We start from the raw sequence: 18,860 nt of genomic DNA on the forward strand, positions 1-18,860 counted from the left end.
GGAGAGCAGTCAGTTTAGGGAACTTCACTTTTAATTTATTCAGTGTTTGTCTGTCTATGATCAGATTGCCAACTGATGGAAAATACCCGAAAAGTAGACTTGCTGATGGTACTTTAAACATTGTATATAGGACTGCTCGAGCATTCAGACTTTTCGAGCATCTATATGGGAGCAACCGGAAAGGATGTGTGGCAGATGTTTGTGCATGACATCTTTGGGGAGTCTGTTGGATAAGATGAATGGTGTGCTGGACGGAGTTCCAAGTTCCAATTTTGTTCATTCGTAAAACTTGTTTGATAGCCAAGCGATGTATCTTGTTCCAATGGATGAGTAATCAGCCTCGAACAGTGGTACAATGAAGAAACATAATGCATGAGCTACTCCATATGGAGAGAATGTCTGCTGATTCAGCTGGCGTAATGCTAAAGAAACATGTGGTTTTTTTTTAACCTAGGACCCCTTTTTGGGAACCTTGACTGTGCGGGTTCTATCAGTTTTGTTAAATAATTTGGAAATCTAAGCTGGAGACAGAGGTTGGGAGTGCAGTTTAGTATACACAAAATGTCGTTATTCCATTCACAATTCTGAATTTATAAGTGCTGTGTTGTTATATTGAGTTGACTTCTTGTGATATATATTTTTTTTTTTCTTGCCACTTTAATCTTTTTTATTTTTTATTATAATAAATCTGCAACAGGCAATTTCACAAAGAGCACATCCTGCTCATATTTGCCCACGCAGAGGCTCATAAATACTCCATCTGGAACTAACTTATTCCCTATGTATTCTGCTCCAAAACTCTTAACATCCACTTCCCAACTAAACCGTGCACCCCTAATATAACAAAGTCCCCTTCCCCACCCCTCTAACCGTTTCCAACCGCAACTCAACTTAAGAATGCCCCCTGGTTCTTTGGGACACTCTCTCTCCCCTTCCCCTCCCTCCATCCCCCTCCTATAATACTCCACAATCCTAAATACATGTCAATCGCTGGTGTAATCGAGCCCATCCACCCGGTTGAGGGCAGTTTTACTTTCAAAGCTATGCTGTTAGTGTAAGATTCTACACAGAGAACTGCATTACCTTTCAAGTCTCTGTAGTTTGCAGCTCCTCTCCCAGCAGTGCCCTAGCTGGCCTCTCCGCAGGAACTGCAATTCTCCTCCACTTGCCACCCAGCCGCCCAGGCTGGGGCCCCGCCTATGCCCCGAAGGCCGACACCGACGAGCCCCAACGCTCCAAGAGCATCCGGCAACGGTAGTGCAGCTCATTATAATAGCTTTTGAATCATTTGCATTCTGTTTTCGTTGCCTGCTACCGTGGCAGGGAAAATGCCCTTAGTGCATGCCCCGGGTAAACTACTTGCATTTTAAACTGGCTGGAACCAGTTTAAAACGCAAGTTGTAGGCTCGTTAGGTTTTGTGCATCTGGCCCTGAGTGGACATGCAGTGGAGAGCACTTACCCTCACCCATTGTTGGTTTGCTTTGTTTTGGGTGAAGGAGAATGATGGTTGTACAAGGGAGAGAGAGATCAACCCACGTGACTGCAGCTGTTTGACGTCATGCCGTCTACTGTCTCAATCCAACCTCCTTGATCATGGACTACAATTACCATGCTGCCTTAGGATATAAGTTAAAAACTAGGACTGCGACTACTTACACAAGTCTTCCTCCTGGAACCGGGTAACTTAACAGCTCTAGTATTGAATTTTGAGCTGTGATTTTGGACCAGGACTTCCTACAAGTGCTCCTCCTCACACCATTTTTGTTCCTTAGAGACTCACTGTGGTGGAAAAGAGCGGGGGCCCGTGAGTGACTATGCAAAGCTAACTCTCATTGGTGTGGCCACACACTCGCCCCAGACTGGACTATCCAATTACAGTTGTCGTTTCATGCCACTCCATGGAGAAGAGGCGCTTGGGGAAAGGACACACAGTAGTTTGACGCTTTCGCCTAAGCCAGAGTAATAAGTAGGGTTTTTCCTTATCCTGTTTATTTCCGCAGCCTGATTAGAGAATACTGATAGGACCGAAGTGTCTCGTTTTTTGAAAGTTGGTGTTAGGCACTCGAGGACCTGTGAAGGTGAGTTCTGCGGACTCTTCTTGTTTGAAACTAGAATTGCAACAGGTTTCAGGAAGGATGGGGGAGAAAAGCAAAGCGAGGGGTTAAGTTTGCTGTGGGTCATTTAATCCTGCGACTGACTGATATCCTTTTTATCCTCGGAGGCTTAGTGCCGGGGATATTTCAAGCAATAGAGAATGTTTGTTTAGGCAATTGAAGCTGCTGCTTTTCACGTAGAGTGGGAGCGAGCAACGCATGGTTGGGGATGGGGGGGGGGGGGAACTCGGGAGGCGATGAGGCATTTTGATTGGTTGGATGTTAACGTAAAGTTGATTGAATGTACAGATTTGAGTGACGACGGCTGGAGCCATTGAAATCGTAGAGGCGGGTCAAAACGTCTGTTGGCTTCCAGGAGGTTGGCTTAATAGGGTGGGGAAGATTGTGTCTGAGTGACAGACTTTGAGATCAATGATGGGTTGCAATGTGACAGGAGCCGGCCAATGGGAAACACGGTGGTAGGCAGTACTGATGTAGCTAAGCTCACTGTTGAGAAGATGAGGTACAGTGGTTTGTGGCTCGCGCCGGTGAAATAATTGTATGTCAGAATTTTATCCGATAAGGTAAATATGTAGTTGAATTATTTGTTTTATAAGGGCCTGTTTTCCTTTTTGAATGCAGATGTAAATATTTTCTTGGGGGAAAATGTGTAGTGGTTAGCAAACAGGCCTGTGCAACAGGTGATGCATTCTGCTTGTGAAAGACTGACTTATCTGCGTTTTGAAACTTATTTAAAGTAAACAGAAGACTGATTTGCCCAGGATGGAATGTGACAACAGGCTTGGCTAGTGCTTGTGGTTCTGCTCACCCCATCTCAGAAAGGGTGTAGCAGAACTAGAAAAATGCAGGGAAGAGGACGGGAAAATGGTGAGCTTTGTACGTGTTCTGCTGCTTTCTGTTCCTTTAGGGTTTGTATGGCAGCTGGTGCAAAGTACAGGAATCACTGGGAATAAAGGCAGAAATTTTCTTGCATTCCCAGCGGTCAAAACCCCAGCAAGTCCTAGCCGAGATTTGAGGGTGCAGAAAGGCCTATAGTGTCTGGCCAATTTGGCCTCTTTTGGTAATTTAGGTTCAGTTCTGATTTTCTGTCCCAAACAGCTTAGAGGAAAAATTGTGCACAGTTTTTATTTTGTTTGGTTTGGTGTTCTGCTCTCCCACATTAGCTGCTGGGTTTCTTTCCCTTCCCATAGTTTGTCCTTTTCTGTGTGCTGTATCCACAGCTGGGCTCTTATGAGAAGTAAGAGAGGTGTGTCGCCCCCTCATCCACTTCCGGAAGTTGGACCAATCTTCCGTGCCTGTGGCTAGGGAGGAGATCAGCTGTGAGGCTGTGGTACATTGAGGTTTATTTTGCACTTAGTATTTTCTTTTTGGTGACGTTTAAGATAATAAACGTGTCCTTTTCCTTCCTTTGGTATTCCAGAGGTGCAGAGGGTGGAAGTTGAGTTTTTTTTCCCTCTCCCTCCCCCCCCCCCCCCCCCCCCCGCAGTGGGAACTAGCCCATTGTATGTCATTTTATGAAAAGAAGTTACTACACTGCTAAGTAGGCTGTTGGGTTTCTTTGCTTTTGTCTTTCCTTTTGACAGACCAGTGTAATAAAGTATGGGGGGGGGGGGGGGTTCTGCCCAAGTATTGTGACCTCAATTGGCTATTGTTGGAAACTGAATACTGGGCTATATAGACCATTGGCCTGATCCATTATGGCTATTCTTATGTTCTTATGGGGGCATAGTATAGATTCTGTGGACATTTTTTTTTGTGCAACAGTGGCTACTCTGTGCAGAAAGGAGTTTAGCACACAGTTTTCTTGTACCAAAGACTAAGTTGACATCAGCACACTGCCTATTTAGATCTGATGGTAATGAAGGTGTTACATATTAAGCCCAAATGTAAAGAAGTTCACATAAAGACCTAAAGGCTAAGTGCACAAGTTTTGTGGCACTGGTACTTTAATGGGTGGGCTGAAAAGGAACCGCTCATTCTTCAGCTGGCTATAATGAGGATTTAATGCCCGTTTCTTCGTTTTTGTGTGAGCATGAAGGTCTTGCAGCATGTTCTTGTTTTGTTGAAGGGGTGGATCAAAAAATGGCAGGGGAATGAAAAGCTGAAGTGATTGCCTTGCAGCATGCAATACTGAATGGGGAGGTGCAGTAGCTGTGAAATGAATGGTGGAGTACTTGACAGCAGAAATATAAAAGATATGCCAATATGTGCAGAATAGTATTTCAAACACCAAAATGGACATAATACATGCAGCTTGAGGTTCTAATACAATTTTTTCATGTACATAATAATTGATACTACTAGTATACTCCCTTGTGCCCTTTTCTGCCTATTTGGGCAAGTGGAATAAAGTAGAAGAAGACCTCGCCCTTTTTTTATAAAGGTTCTACCAGTCCTGCTGCAGTGTCAAAAGATAAGAGATGCTGATGAAACCAAAGCTGACCCCTGGAATAATTAGAGGACTATGTAGGCCTGGTTCTAGGTTAGTTCCCACTAACCAATTCCCATCTGCCATCTAGGTCAATTACCACCTAACCAATTGCCACCGCTCAGGACAATTCCCACCCTAAATGATCATGAGGCGACACGGTCTGGCATCTGTCTACTTCTCTTTCCCCCTCCAGACATGCAGCTTCTTTGCCACCCCCAGAAACGACCTTTTAGCATCCGCTCCCAGACACTAACTTTTTCCACAAATCTTAGAAACTGTCAGTGACTCAAACTTTCACCTCTAACCAGTGACGCCAAACCCCTTCTTATGCAACTTCCTCTTGGAAAAAAAGACATCACACAGAATGCCAGTAAGAAAAACAGTAAAACCTGGGAGGGTGGGAAATACCTGGGAGGGAATTGCACCAGTGAAAGTTGTCACCCTTCAGTGGGAATTGGTCGGAAGGGAATTATCCTAGGAGGCAATTGTTGGGGGGAGGGGGAACTGTCCTGGTACCCTTCGGCCCACCCCCAGAAGGGTACATATTGAGCTGGCCTTCCAGCCCTTGGGCAATGCTCTTCTTCCTAACCTTCACTGAAAAATGTCTGAGGGAACAACCCTCTGTTCACCCCCCACCTCTGACAGTAATACATTAATTATGGAAGCAGCAGATTCTGCGGAAGTCATAGAGATAGCATGGATTCCAGGCAGGATTGATTTACTTAAAGGCATCTTCCTTTAATGGCTAGTTAAAGGTTTGTTTGTTTTTTTTCAAATAGGTGATGTCTAAATCCTAATAAAATACAATTCTTTGAGCAGAGCCATCCTTCTTTCAGTCCTTTGTCAAAGGAGGTATGGGATCTTCATTGGGCCCACAGATAGGGGACCTACCTGCAAAGGTCCCTGTTTTGAGTGGACATTGGGAAGGGAGGTATTAGTCATCCCCTAGAGGTGGACAGACTGAGAAGGAGAGCAGGCAAAAATGAGAGTTAGGTTGAGGAAAGAGCCAGGAGCGAGCAAGGAGTTCCTTTGTCTTTTGGCCATCTACCTTCTCTATGGGGTGGTGAATCTAAAAAAAAGACCCAATGATAACTGTATATCATTTTTTTTCTGTAATTCATGAGGAACTAATATTGTATTAGTTTTTGAGGTTTTGACTTCTTTTCTTATGTTCATAAATGTAAAGATTTTTTTTTTATCCATGCTCTTGGAGTCTTGTACATGTGACAGTAAAAGAATTTCCAGTTTTTGTAATATGTGAAACTGCCGGAAATAGTTTTTTTAAAGCAGCAGCCTAGTGGTTAGTGCAACGGACTGTGATCCTGGGGAACTGGGTTCAATTCCCACTGCAGTTCCTTATGACTCTGGGCAAGTCACTTAACCCTTCATTGTCCCTGGTACAAATAAGTACCTGTATATACTATGTAAAGGACTTTGAATGTAGTTGCAAAAATCACAGAAAGGGGGTATATGAGCACGGACCGTCTTTTCATGTATGATGTACACCCCCCCCCCCCCCCCCCAATCTGTCTTATCCTCAACCTTTCTCTCGCCACTGATTTAGAGATGGGAGTAACTAGCGAGGTAATTAAATTTGCTGATGACACAAAGTTATTCAAAGTTGTTAAATCGCGACAGGATTGTGAAAAATTACAAGAGGACCTTACGAGACTGGGAGACTGGGTAGCTAAATGGCAGATGATGTTTAATGTAAGCAAGTGCAAGGTGATGCATGTGGGAAAAAAGAACCCGAATTATAGCTACGTCATGCAAGGTTCCATGTTAGGAGTTACGGACCAAGAAAGGGATCTGGGTGTCGTCGATAATACACTGAAACCTTCTGCTCAGTGTGCTGCTGCGGCTAGGAAAGCGAATAGAATGTTGGGTATTATTAGGAAAGGTATGGAAAACAGGTGTGAGGATGTTATAATGCCATTGTATCGCTCCATGGGGTGACCGCACCTTGAGTATTGTGTTCAATTCTGGTCGCCGTATCTCAAGAAAGATATAGTAGAATTGGAAAAGGTGCAGCGAAGGGCGACTAAAATGATAGCGGGGATGGGACGACTTCCCTATGAAGGAAGATTAAGGAGGCTAGGGCTATTCAGCTTGGAGAAGAGACGACTGAGGGGAGACATGATAGAGGTATATAAAATAATGAGTGGAGTGGAACAGGTGGACGTGAAGCGTCTGTTCACGCTTTCCAAAAATACTAGGACTAGGGGGCATGCTATGAAACTACAGTGTAGTAAATTTAAAACAAATCGGAGAAAATTTTTCTTCACCCAACGTATAATTAAACTCTGTAATTCGTTACCGGAGAAAGTGGTGAAGGCGGTTAGCTTAGCAGAGTTTAAAAAGGGGTTGGACGGTTTCCTAAAGGACAAGTCCATAAACTGCTACTAAATGGACGTGGGAAAAATCCACAATTCCAGGAATAACATGTATAGAATGTCTGTACGTTTGGGAAGCTTGCCAGGTGCCCTTGGCCTGGATTGGCCGCTGTCGTGGACAGGATGCTGGGCTCGATGGACCCTTGATCTTTTCCCAGTATGGCATTACTTATGTACTTAACTGTCCCTGACACCTTCAAGCATGCTGTAGTCACACCACTGCCCAAAAAACCATCACTTGACCCTACCTGTCCCTCCAACTACCACCCAATTTCCCTCCTATCCTTCCTCTCCAAGATACTTGAACGGCTTTCGCCCCCTACACTCGACAGAAACGGCACTATCTAAAGTCTGCAATGACCTGTTCCTTGCCAAATCCAAAGGTCACTACTCCATCCTCATCCTCCTTGATCTATCCGCCGCTTTTGACACTTTCAATCATGATTTACTTCTTGTCACACTGTCCTCATTTGGGTTCCAGGGCTCTGTCCTCTCCTGGTTCTCCTCTTATCTCTCCCACCGTACCTTCAGAGTATACTCTCATGGTTCTTTCTACACTCTCATGGTTCTTCCTCCACCCCCATCCCGCTCTCTGTTGGAGTTCCTCAGGGATCTGTCCTTGGACCCCTTCTTTTTTCAATCTACACATCTTCCCTGGGCTCCCTGATCTCATCTCATGGTTTCCAATATCATCTTTATGCTGATGACACCCAGCTTTATGTCTCCACACCGGACATCACTGCTGAAACCCAGGCCAAAGTATCGGCTTGCTTATCCGACATTGCTGCCTGGATGTCCAACCGCCACCTGGAACTGAACATGGCCAAGACTGAGCTTATTGTCTTCCCACCCAAACCCACTTCCCCTCTCCCTCCACTCTCTATCTCAGTTGATAACACCCTCATCGTCCCCGTCTCATCTGCCCGCAACCTCGGAGTCATCTTCGACTCCTCCCTCTCCTTCTCTGCGCATATCCAGCAGATAGCCAAGACCTGTCGCTTCTTCCTCTATAACATTAGCAAAATTCGCCCTTTCCTCTCTGAGCACACCACCCGAACTCTCGTCCACTCTCTCATTACCTCTCGCCTTGACTACTGCAACCTACTCCTCTCTGGCCTCTCACTTAGCCATCTATCCCCCGTTCAGAACTCGGCTGCACGTCTTATCTTCCGCTTGGACTGATATACTCACATCACCCCTCTCCTCAAATCACTTCACTGGCTTTCAATCAGGTACCGCATACAGTTAAAGCTTCTCCTACTAACCTACAAATGCACTCGATCTGCAGCCCCTCCTTACCTCTCTACCCTCATCTCTCCTTACGTTCCTACCTGTAACCTCCGCTCTCAAGACAAATCACTCCTCTCAGTACCCTTCTCCACCATCGCCAGACTCTGCCCTTTCTGCCTCGCCTCAACCCATGCTTGGAATAAACTCCCTGAGCCCATACGCCAGGCCCCTTCCCTGCCCATCTTCAAATCCTTGCTCAAAGCCCACCTCTTCAATGTCGCCTTCGGCACCTAACCACTACACCTCTATTCAGGAAATCTTGACTGCCCCAACTTGACATTTCGTCCTTTAGATTGTAAACTCCTTCGAGCAGGGACTGCCCTTCGTTGTTAAACTGTACAGCGCTGCGTAACCCTAGTAGCGTTCTAGAAATGTTTAGTAGTAGTAGCGCTGCGTATGCCTTGTAGCGCTATAGAAGTGATAAGTAGTAGTAGTATATCAAGTCCCATTCCCTTCCCTCCCCCCTTTATTGTTATGCTAACATTCTTCTTTACTAATGCACATAAGGAAAATTGTTACGTATCTGTGTAATTAATTTTCCTTTTTGACTAGTTATTTTTACATGCTGTAAATTATATACAATAAAGGAATGAATTTAGGGAAAAGAACATTTTAACAAACAATGAATGTAATTATAATGAAAAGTGCAAACCTTTTGTTTCAGAAAAAGGCAAAAAAAAAGTATCACCTGCTATTCAAAGCTATTTAAGGGCCTCTTTTACCAAACTGCACTAGCGATTCCTGTGTGGTAATGCCGATGAAGCGCTTTGTCGGCATTGCTGTGCCAGGATCACTAGTGCGGTTTGGTAAAAGAGGCCCTAAGTAGGCAGGAGAGGTGTGTTGGATTTGCTGAGTTGGAGGGGGGCTGCAGGGAAGGGAGAGGAAAGAAATGTCAGACCCAACAGGATGAAGGAAGTGAGGATCAAATACTGAATCCACAGCAGGAGGGGATGGGCGAGCAAACAAGCCAGATGCTGGAGGGAGGGGAGTGAGAGGGAGAGAAGCTGGATTGGATGAGGTCAGAAAGAAGAGAGAAACATTGACTTGGGGGAGGAAGAGGGGAGAAGCTGGACAGGGAAATATAGGGACACAGGAAAAGGGAGATGCTGAACATATAACATTCATAGAGATCCCATGCATTTTTGAATTCCGCCACAGTTTTTTTTTTTTTTCTCCACCACCTCCCTTGGGAGGGCATTCTAGGCATCAGCAGCCCTCTCCATGAAAAATAATTTTCTAACATTACTCCTAAGTCTACCACTCCGCAACCTCAAATCATGTCCTCTAGATTTACCATTTTCCCTTTTCTGGAAAACATTTGTTTCTATATTAATGCCTTTCAAGTATTTAAACATCTGTATTGGTATTTTAGGGCCCTAAAATATCATAGGTAGTATCCTTGTTTTGGATGTTAGTACTGGCATGGTAGATTTGCTCTAGGTTCTGAGCGACTTTTTGTTTGATAGATTTTTGTATTATTTCTCAATATGCCTGTTATTGAGAACACTAGAAACAAAAATTTTTGTATGGTGAGTTTTATGGGGATATGTCCTAGTTGTGCTCTGCAGCCACTGTTGGGAAGGGCCAGGGGGTTCTATGGATGCAGAATATTTGGGGGAAATGTGTGTATTGAGGGACTGTGGCTCAATGGGGGATGAAGAGTTCAGCCTCTTGTATTTCCCCCTAGCCCTTAACGTGACATGCAGCCACTGAAACCTGCACTGCTACCCACATTAAAATTATTGGGAGTGGAGTAAGGTGGGGCAGGGATGAGTCATGGTTGCATTAGGTGGCAGGTTTTTCTCTAGTGCCTCCCCCCCCCCCCCCCCCCCCAAATTGCCTTCTGGCTAGGTCACGGGCCTGACAGGATCCAGGGGGGAAGGGGTTGTAGTTGATTGGGGGAGAAAGACCGAAAGGGCTTGACAGGGTTTTTTTTTTTTGGGGGGGGGGGGGGCAGAGGTGTTAGACCTGGCCAGGTACTCGTATGTGGATTCCAGCTGAATATCAGTCAGGACCCTCATAAGTCCTGGTGGCAAGCACAGGACGAATTATCCCTGGATATTCAATGCTGGGGCCCAGACATGGTCCAGCATTTAATAACTGGCAATAATACTGCCTGTGGTGGTCAGCATGGGGGGGGGGGGGTGCAGGAGGAGGCTGACTGCCATGGGTTGGATAGTGTCTGACCCTCTTGCTTAAGATGCAGTGTGGTAAGTCTTTAAAAAAAAAAAAAAAAGGCTTGTACCCAAAACTTACTGGATTTTGCAAGACATAATCTATATAATCTATGCTTCATCTTGCTGAGTTTGAGGAGACTGCTGTTGAGATGAGATAAGAGAGATTCATTTGAATACGTGCATACCATTTACTTATTTCAACTGCCCATGTTTGCTAGATAAGACTAGCTATTGATTTAGGAAAATTGGATTTTTGATGATGATAAAAGGTAGATTCGCTTTTGCAGTTGGCTGCATCTGTATAGTTTGTGTCATGTAAGAGTTGAATGTTCAGATTTATGGTTTGTGTGTGTTTCACATTTACTGTAATGAATCCCTGTATCTGACATATTTACCAGTGTTCATTTGTTTCAAGTATTTGAGATCTGTATGACTGAAAAAGATTGAAGATCCTGTATACACAATAATTTTAAATATATACTACCATAATACCACAAATTTTGATTGTGGTTCAGGGGTTTCACTAAGTCACGTGTGGTAAGGTTATGTGTGGGTTGTAAATCTGCCTCTCTCTTTTTTTTTTTTTTTTATTTTGTTAATTTCAGACCTAACAGCATAACCAGAGGTCTGAAGGGAGTTGTTAATTTCCTTGGGTATATTTGGGAAGAGAAACCTAAAGGATAAGATTTTTGAATGCTTGGGTTATGAGGGTAAGTTATAGGGTAACTGTAATTTTTCATTCCAATTGGACTTGTATGATTCTGGTGTTAGTGTGTTGCATACCTGGAGCTGAAGTTCTGATTTTCCTTAAACAGGTTTGCGTCTCCATACATACCTTGGTTTTCTTCAGTGCATGTGGTGTTTTTGTTTTTTTTTTTCTTTTTTTTTGCTTGAAGATGAGCGAGAGCCACTGTGGAACTTCATGTTAATTTGAATCGGTGGACCCCCAAGTGTTTGATTACCAAAATTGATCTGCCCAAGATGCATACCAACCACAGCTACTGCCAACACAGGCTGTGGAGGGTTCAGCTTGGCACTCTAAATGGAGCTTCATCAAAAGCTGAGATGCTGCTCCTTATCAGTTATGTGGAGTTGCTTGAAATTTTATGATCAGCCAAGTGTAGTTCCTACTTTCCTGTACTCTGCTCAACATAAATCAGAACATCTAGACTAGTAAATTTTAGCAATCCGGAAGAAGATTTTGTTTGTGTAAACTTTTCGTGTTCCTCCTTTTATGTTTGTTTACAGCTGACTTGGCAGACCTCTCCTAAGCATCTTTCCTTTGTGTGCTATTGCTGTATTTGGATTTGGTTCCTAAGAATTTATATAAGGAGACCAAAAATTAAAATAGCTGCTTAATCAAATAATTTCTTAACGTCCATATCAGACCAGTCCAGTCTAATGGAATAGAGGAAAAAAGTAGTTCCAAGTAATTTACCCCTTAAAGATATTGTGCAGCATAGAAGCAGATGGTGGGCGCATCCTGTAGCTTCTCCTTAGTGCTTGTCTGTCAGCTCCTGACCATTTTCTTTCCAGGTGTTGGTTGAGCAGAGGGTATTGCTGGATGAATTTGCTAATTTTCTTCCTTGAAGTTCCTGACTGGGACTTTGGTGGAGCCAAGTCCCTCAGCCAGGATGACACTTGGTGGTGCCATGTTTTCCTTCTCCCCCCCCCCCCCCACCCCACCCCCCAGCTACACTCCTCGGGGAAGCAACTATTCACAGTAAGATTAGGTTAAGGATATTTCTGACATTTTCTTCATTCTTTGTGTGACAGTCTGCTGACAGCAAGTATGCAGTCTGTATTATTTCATTGCCACTGAGATAAGTACTACTACTACTTATCACTTCTATAGCGCTACAAGTAGTTTTATTGGACTTTGTCAATGTTTTCTTTTGGACACAAAAAAAAAAGGTTTCTGCAGCTTAGGAGTACTTGTTTTTGTGACTAGTTTCCATCGGGCAGCGGGAAGCCTCTACATGCTGCGCCCTCTACCCTATACTAGTGATTGTTATTTTTGGGGTGTTTATTGTTTGTTCTATTTGTTTTCCTGTTAATGTGATTGCAAGTAATATTTCAGTGAATCCAATGGAACGAAGGCTGTCTTTACTGGAGGTACTCTTTCCTTACCCCACAGTGGTAAGTTTTCATGCACAGCAGCTGCTCCACAGCCCTTTACAATATCTTTTTGAGCTAGCTGCATACTTCTGTTTCTTTAGCACCAGCAGCAGATGAATGCAGAGACTTGTGGGTTGTGGCCATCTACCAGCAGGTGGAGATTGAGAGCATTGACCTGTGTCTTATAGGATGGTATACTGCTTGGTTAGTCAGTATGTCTCTATCTTCAGCAAGCTGTGGACAGGCTGTCGCAAGCTCCTGGTTTCATCTGTGTTGTGGCTGCTGTTCTGGATTTCACAGTTCAGTTGAGCCTGCAGGTGCGTGCCAGTGGGGATAACATCTGGTGGTGCCTGGTCAATCCTCCCCCTACCCTTATCCAGCTCCTTCCTCCTTCCTCACAGAGTTTAAAGAAAAAAAAAAAGGGGGGGGGGGAGGAGAAAAAGGATTACACAGCTTTGCCCGCTTGTGTGGCTACTTAGATAAGGTTGACTGTGCTGCTACCAGTATACCTGGGCCAGAATGGTGAGTCAGAACTTGTTCTTGGAGATTTGGTGAGTGTTCCTTTTACATTTTGCGCCCTCTTTGGGCTTACTTGCAGTTTCACTTTTTCCCTGTGATGGCTGTAGAGCCTTGTCAGCGCTGATTTTGCTGTGCAAAGCAGAGAGCAACACCCAGGAAATATTGACAGGGTGTTCCGCCTTTTTGACAGGTGAACCGTGTTCTTCCCGTGCTGTGTAATCATGGCCTCTCTCCTTAACTGACATTCTCCAATGTGTTTTTTCAGGTTTTTGTGGCCATTTTAAATCAGCATGATTGACTTCCATGGCTGCGGGATCCATGCCATGGTGCCTTTTCAAGCTGGGCGTATTTCTGGACCTTACACATGTGTTGCTAAGGTTTCTGACTGTATTGTAACTCCTGGGCCTCTGGTGCCTTTTCTCCCAGCGTTTGTTCTTTCAGTGCATCAAGTCTATATTCTGCAAAGCTCTCCTCAGCATACACAATCTTCTGCCTGTCTCTCTATGGCAGTCAAAGGTTTCTGGGTCCTTGCAAGTTTCTTATCCTCTGCAATTGGTTTCTGTGAGTGAAGGAAGATGTTTGGAACCTGTCTCTGAGGCAGATACTTTGGCTCCTCCATCTTCCCCTTCAGTGTGGATCGGGTTTGGCAGTAACTTCACTACCTTCAGTTTTCCTGTGGGAGTTGAGGATGAGATTCTGGCTGATGATGAGGATGTTCCTATGTCTGTTAACATTTTTTTTCCCCCAAGGAGGACAACTTCCTTTATGGCTAAGGCTCTGTAGGCTGATTGTTTATAGCTTGGAGTCATAAAACCCCTTGGGCTCTACTCCCTGTGATGGCTAGCGCACTGGAAGCCACCTAAAGCATCCCCTGTACACAAGCCTATGCACATGCTCATTTTGACTCTGTGGACCACCCCAGGTTCTAGTCTCAGGATGGCCTGAGCCACGACTTGCCTTTCTTCTATTGCTCAGGATGAGCTTGGGAGGCTTACATTACCTTAAGTTGATTCTTTGGCGACTGCAGGCACTAAAAACCCCCCAAAACAACAACAAAAACCCCCCACCCTGCCTTAAAGGATGTGCAGAATGGGTCATTGGAGTCTTTTGACCTGCTCCTGTCCCTGGCCTACGCCTGGAATAAACTTCCCGATCCCCTACGTCTTGCCCCATCCTTGGCCACCTTTAAATCCTAGACTGAAAGCCCACCTCTTTAACATTGCTTTTGACTCGTAACCACTCGCCTCCACCTACCCTCCTCTCCTCCTTCCTGTACACATTAATTGATTTGATTTGCTTACTTTATTTTTTGTCTATTAGATTGTAAGCTCTTGCCCCGGGATTGGTAGCATGGAATGTTGCTACTAACTGGGTTTCTGCCAGGTACTTGTGACCTTTATTGGCCACAGTTGGAAGCAGGATACTGGGCTAGATGGACCATTGATTTGACCCAGTATGGCTGTTCTTATGTAATAGTTGAATAGATTACAATCCAACTTAGTCACTCATCAAAAAAATGAACTAAAAGAGAAAGCAACCCTGACATTAGGAATCACCTAGTTGTGTGACCGATACAGTCCTGCTTGCTGATGAAGAAAGCAAAGTTGCTTACTTGGAACAGATGTTCTCTGTAAACAGCAGGATTAATTGGGCACAGGATTGCTGAATGTTTATGCTAGTCTTGTGTTCTGGGTAAGTGATTCATCCCAGCAGTGCTGTCCAGTGTGGTCACCTACTTGTGTGCATGATTGATCTTCCTGTCTATAGAAAACATGTTACAGGTTAACCACTTTGCTTTATTTCTAAATATACATATTTGCATTAAAATTGTCATGTAGATTTTAAACCTGGGTTTTATTTTTGACAACCTAAATAAAGAAGTCCTTTTGGCTTAGGGCCTTGATTTTGTTCTGGTAATCTCCCAGTTTTGTTTCTAGGGGAATAAACTTTGGGAAATTAAATTACTTTTATGATATTCCCTTATGCTCAACCTAAGGGGGTCTTTTACTAAAGATTAGATCGAGTTATCTTCATAAGGGCCCATAGGAATAAAATAGGCAGATGACTCGAGCTAATCTTTAGTAAAAGATCCCCTAATGTTATGGTTGAAGCTGAATAGCATTTTTTTCCTTGTTTGCTAGTTCTGAGTAACCATTTTGTTGATTGTTGTACAGGTAATTGGTTATAGTGAAACTAATTAATTTTTCCTGTTTGATAAAACCTTTTTACATTATCAGAACCTGTCTGTATCAGCTTTATTAGTGTTATTCCTTAGCAGCCTCCTTTGTAGAACACCGAACACTGGAATTTTTTTGTTTTGTTCGTTTGTTTAAAGATTTTCTTTCATCTGGAAGTTTTTCTGAAGAGCTGGAAGTAGATATCTTAGTCCTGAGTAGAGAGATGGAATGTGGCAAATTTGAACTTTGACCTCCTTTTGTAAGGAAGTTCTGCTAGAGACCTGACACAGCAAAAAGGCTACCTCCTAAGGAGCTAAGTGGACTGGCACTGTACAAACAAGGAGAGAAAAAAATGCTGCTTGCTACTTGGGTCAGCAACCTGTGAAACAGCAGTGCCTCATACTTGCTGCAAAAGCATAATTTGCAGTAAGTAAGGAGGCTGGAAGGGTGAACAAGATTTTTTTTTTCTGCTTAAAGCCCTCAGTGGTACTCCAAGGATCAATTTTCAAATAGGTTTATGTGTTAATAACCAATTACCAGTAAGGAGAGAGAATATTAGGAGCCTGAATTGGTCCCTTTTGAAAATTTGAGTAGAGCTGAGAATCAGAATGTAAAATTCTAGATTTACTAGCCTCCTAAATCTAGGCTTTTATAAAGTAGACAGCTACAGGGTTGAAATTAGGGTAGAGAAGAAAAGGCTCGGTGTTTACCATTGATTTTTCAGCACTAGCCACCTAACTTAGGAGTCTAAATTTAGACCAGTGCTTCTCAACCTCATCCTCAGGGCACACCCAGCCTCTGTCAGGTTTTTTTTTGAATATTCACAATGAATATGCATGTGAAATCTGCATATACTGCCTGGGTATTAAAAGCTATCTCATGAATATTGTGGATATGAAAACCTGACTGGGTAGGGGAGCACTGATTAGGAAATTGAATTGCAGGCTTAAATTTAGAGCCCTAAGTTTGGGAGAATGTTGGTCTGTAAATTTAAGTGATGAAATCCAGTTGAAAAGTCATCCTAAATTTAAGGCCCTAAAGTTTAGGAAGTGAGTGTTTTGAGGGAGTTCTGAAAATTGACCCCCATGTGAGTTGATTAAATGCATTCTGTTTCAAAGGAATGATTTTACTGTGTACCACCTGATGCTGCCTTATTTATAAGTGGAAAGATAGTGAAATATCTGACTGTTGTACAGAATTTGAGGTAGCAAGGTCGAACAATTCTAAGAGTAGAGTGGATGGATGCAAATCGATTTTGTATTTTTTGAAAGAGTAAGCATATGAGGAGACACTCTTATGAAGTTACATGGTGGTAATGTTAAAACAAATAGGTGAAAATATTTTTTTTACTCAACAAATAGTTAATTAAGCTCTGGAACTTGTTGCTGGAGGATGTGGTAACAGCAGTTAGCATATTTGGGCTCAAGGTTTGTATGAGTTCCTGGAGGAAAGGTCCACAAACTGCTATTGAAGTAGACATGAGGAAAGTTGCTACTTTTTTATGAGGTTGGTAGCATGGAATGTTGCTACTTCTGGGCATTCTGGATAGGCCAATGTTGGAAGCAAGATACTGGGCTAGATGGACCATCAGTTTGACCCAGTGTGGCTGTTATGTTAATTGATCAATGTGGGATGCTTTTACTAAGGTGTGCTGAAAAGTGGGCTGCACTAGTTTAGGCACATGTTTTGGGCACACGCAGATCCATTTTCAGCACTCCTGTAAAAAGACCTCTCTTAAAAACTTTTGCAAAAAGTGGACGTGCTGCCAAATAAAAATTGGCCAGGCTGGTCATGGGGAGGGGGTGGGGAGAGGAAGGTAGGGATGCTGGACGGGTGGGAGCAGCTTCAGAAGGCCCTGAGCAATTTATCATGCTCATTCAATGGTAGCTGTACCTCTGAGTATGGGGTTGAGCCCTGAGGTGGTGAACCTGATTGGAAGCTAGTTAAGAGAAGAAGAGGGTAAATGAAGAAGACGGTTGGTGTATCAAGGGTGTATCTCAGACCTTATTTTGTTCAATATCTTTCTTTAGAGGTTAGTGGATAAAAATTGTTGCCTTATGGGTATGTGGATTTCTGTCCATGTTCCTTTTTGACTTTGTTTGACTTTCAAAACTTATGTGCTTATCTTCATGACATCAGGCAAATAAGCACGAATGTTGTTTAGATGCAGCAATGTGACATGCATTCCTGCATTTGTCTGTCCTTTAATGATGCCGCATGTTCAGAAATCATAGCCATTAGTATAGACAGTTGTTCAAAGATTCATATGCACACACCAGAACAGTCATCAATACACACACCGCAAAAGTAAACAACTTCTACAGAGTACATCCAAAACTTTGTTTTAATCATCTTTTATTCATAACACATGTTGGTAGATAAACGTCATACAGAAGAAGAAAAAAAACAGTGAACCATATAAAATTTTTACAGAGAACGTATCCCAAGAACCCATTCCCTCCCATTCTTCTCTTTCCTCCCTATAAGCCCACCCAACTGTTTCTACCCACCAAAATAACACAATGGGTGTACAGATTTGTTTGCTTTAGTATTAAACTGAGGAAATTATGTTCATGCAATGGGCGGAAAGGCACTCGTGCATGCGCTCCACAAAGTTCTCTCTTTTTTTTTACTATGGCAAAAGTCGGACCAGGCGATGCGGATCGGCGTTGCCCACTCATGAGAATATGAAGCCTGCTGTCCTCTGAGAATGCCTGCTACAGGTAAGAATCTTCGCTTTACCTGATGCTAGGGTCCACCTTGGGAGTTAGCACCCAAGAAAAAGATCTATGTTGTAGTGAGAAAATTCGCTGAAATTTTCTGCTCAGTGTGCGGCGGTGGCCAAAAAAGCAAGCAGGATGCAAAGGGGATGGTGAATAAGACAGAAAATACTATAATGCCTTTTTATTGCTCTGTGGTGAGACCTCATCTTGAGTATTGCGTTCAGTTCAGGTCGACATATCTCAAAAAAAATGTAGCAGAATTAGAAAAGGTTCAAAGAAAAGCAACCAAAATGATAAAAGGGATGGAACTCATCTCGCATGAGGAAAGGGTAAAAAGATTAGAGCTCTTCAGCTTGGAAAAGAGGCGACTGAGGGGCGATATGATTGAGGTCTACAAAATCCTGAGTGGAGTAGAAGTGAATCTAATTTTTTTTATTTTTCTCTTTCAAAAATTACAAAGACTAGGGGACACTCAATGAAGTTACATGGAAACAATAGGAGGAAATATTTTTTTTTCCACTCAACAAATAGTTAAGCTCTGGAACTCTTTGCCAGAGGATGTGGTAACTGCAGTTAGCGTATCTGGGTTTAAAAAAAGTTTGGACAAATTCCTGGAGGGAAAAGTCCATAGTCTGCTATTGGAGACAGACATGGGGAAGCCACTGCTTGCCCTGTGACTTGTAGCATGAAATGTTGCTGCTATTTGGATTTCTGTCAGGTACTTGTAACCTGGATTGGCCACTTTTGGAAAGGGGATTCTGGGCTAGAAGGACCATTCGTCTGATCTAGTATATCTATTCTTATGTTCAGTTCCAAGCAATGCCGTTTGGCCCTGTGACTGCCCCCAGAATGTTTTCCAAGGTGATGGTGGTTGTTGCGGTCTTCCTTTGTTGGGAAGGCATCCAGGTTCATCCTTA

The 18,860-nt window shown here is 43.4% G+C and overlaps 1 protein-coding gene across 3 annotated transcripts in view; it reads left to right on the forward strand.

The window, feature by feature from the left end:
* The first annotated feature begins 1,838 nt into the window (after positions 1-1,838).
* Positions 1,839-18,860, forward strand: part of MPP5 (membrane palmitoylated protein 5) — a 211,368-nt gene continuing 194,346 nt past the window's right edge. Inside the window, exon 1 of one of the 3 annotated variants that reach the window (XM_030214105.1) lies at positions 1,839-2,079. The gene's annotated coding sequence lies outside the window, so the exon portion shown is untranslated. Of the gene's footprint in view, positions 2,080-2,606; positions 2,679-18,860 lie in introns of those variants that run through there. The other 2 variants (XM_030214106.1, XM_030214107.1) reach the window with 2 other exon arrangements.

Source organism: Microcaecilia unicolor, chromosome 9 (assembly GCF_901765095.1).
Source record: "Microcaecilia unicolor chromosome 9, aMicUni1.1, whole genome shotgun sequence".
Taxonomy (NCBI): Eukaryota; Metazoa; Chordata; class Amphibia; order Gymnophiona; family Siphonopidae; genus Microcaecilia; species Microcaecilia unicolor.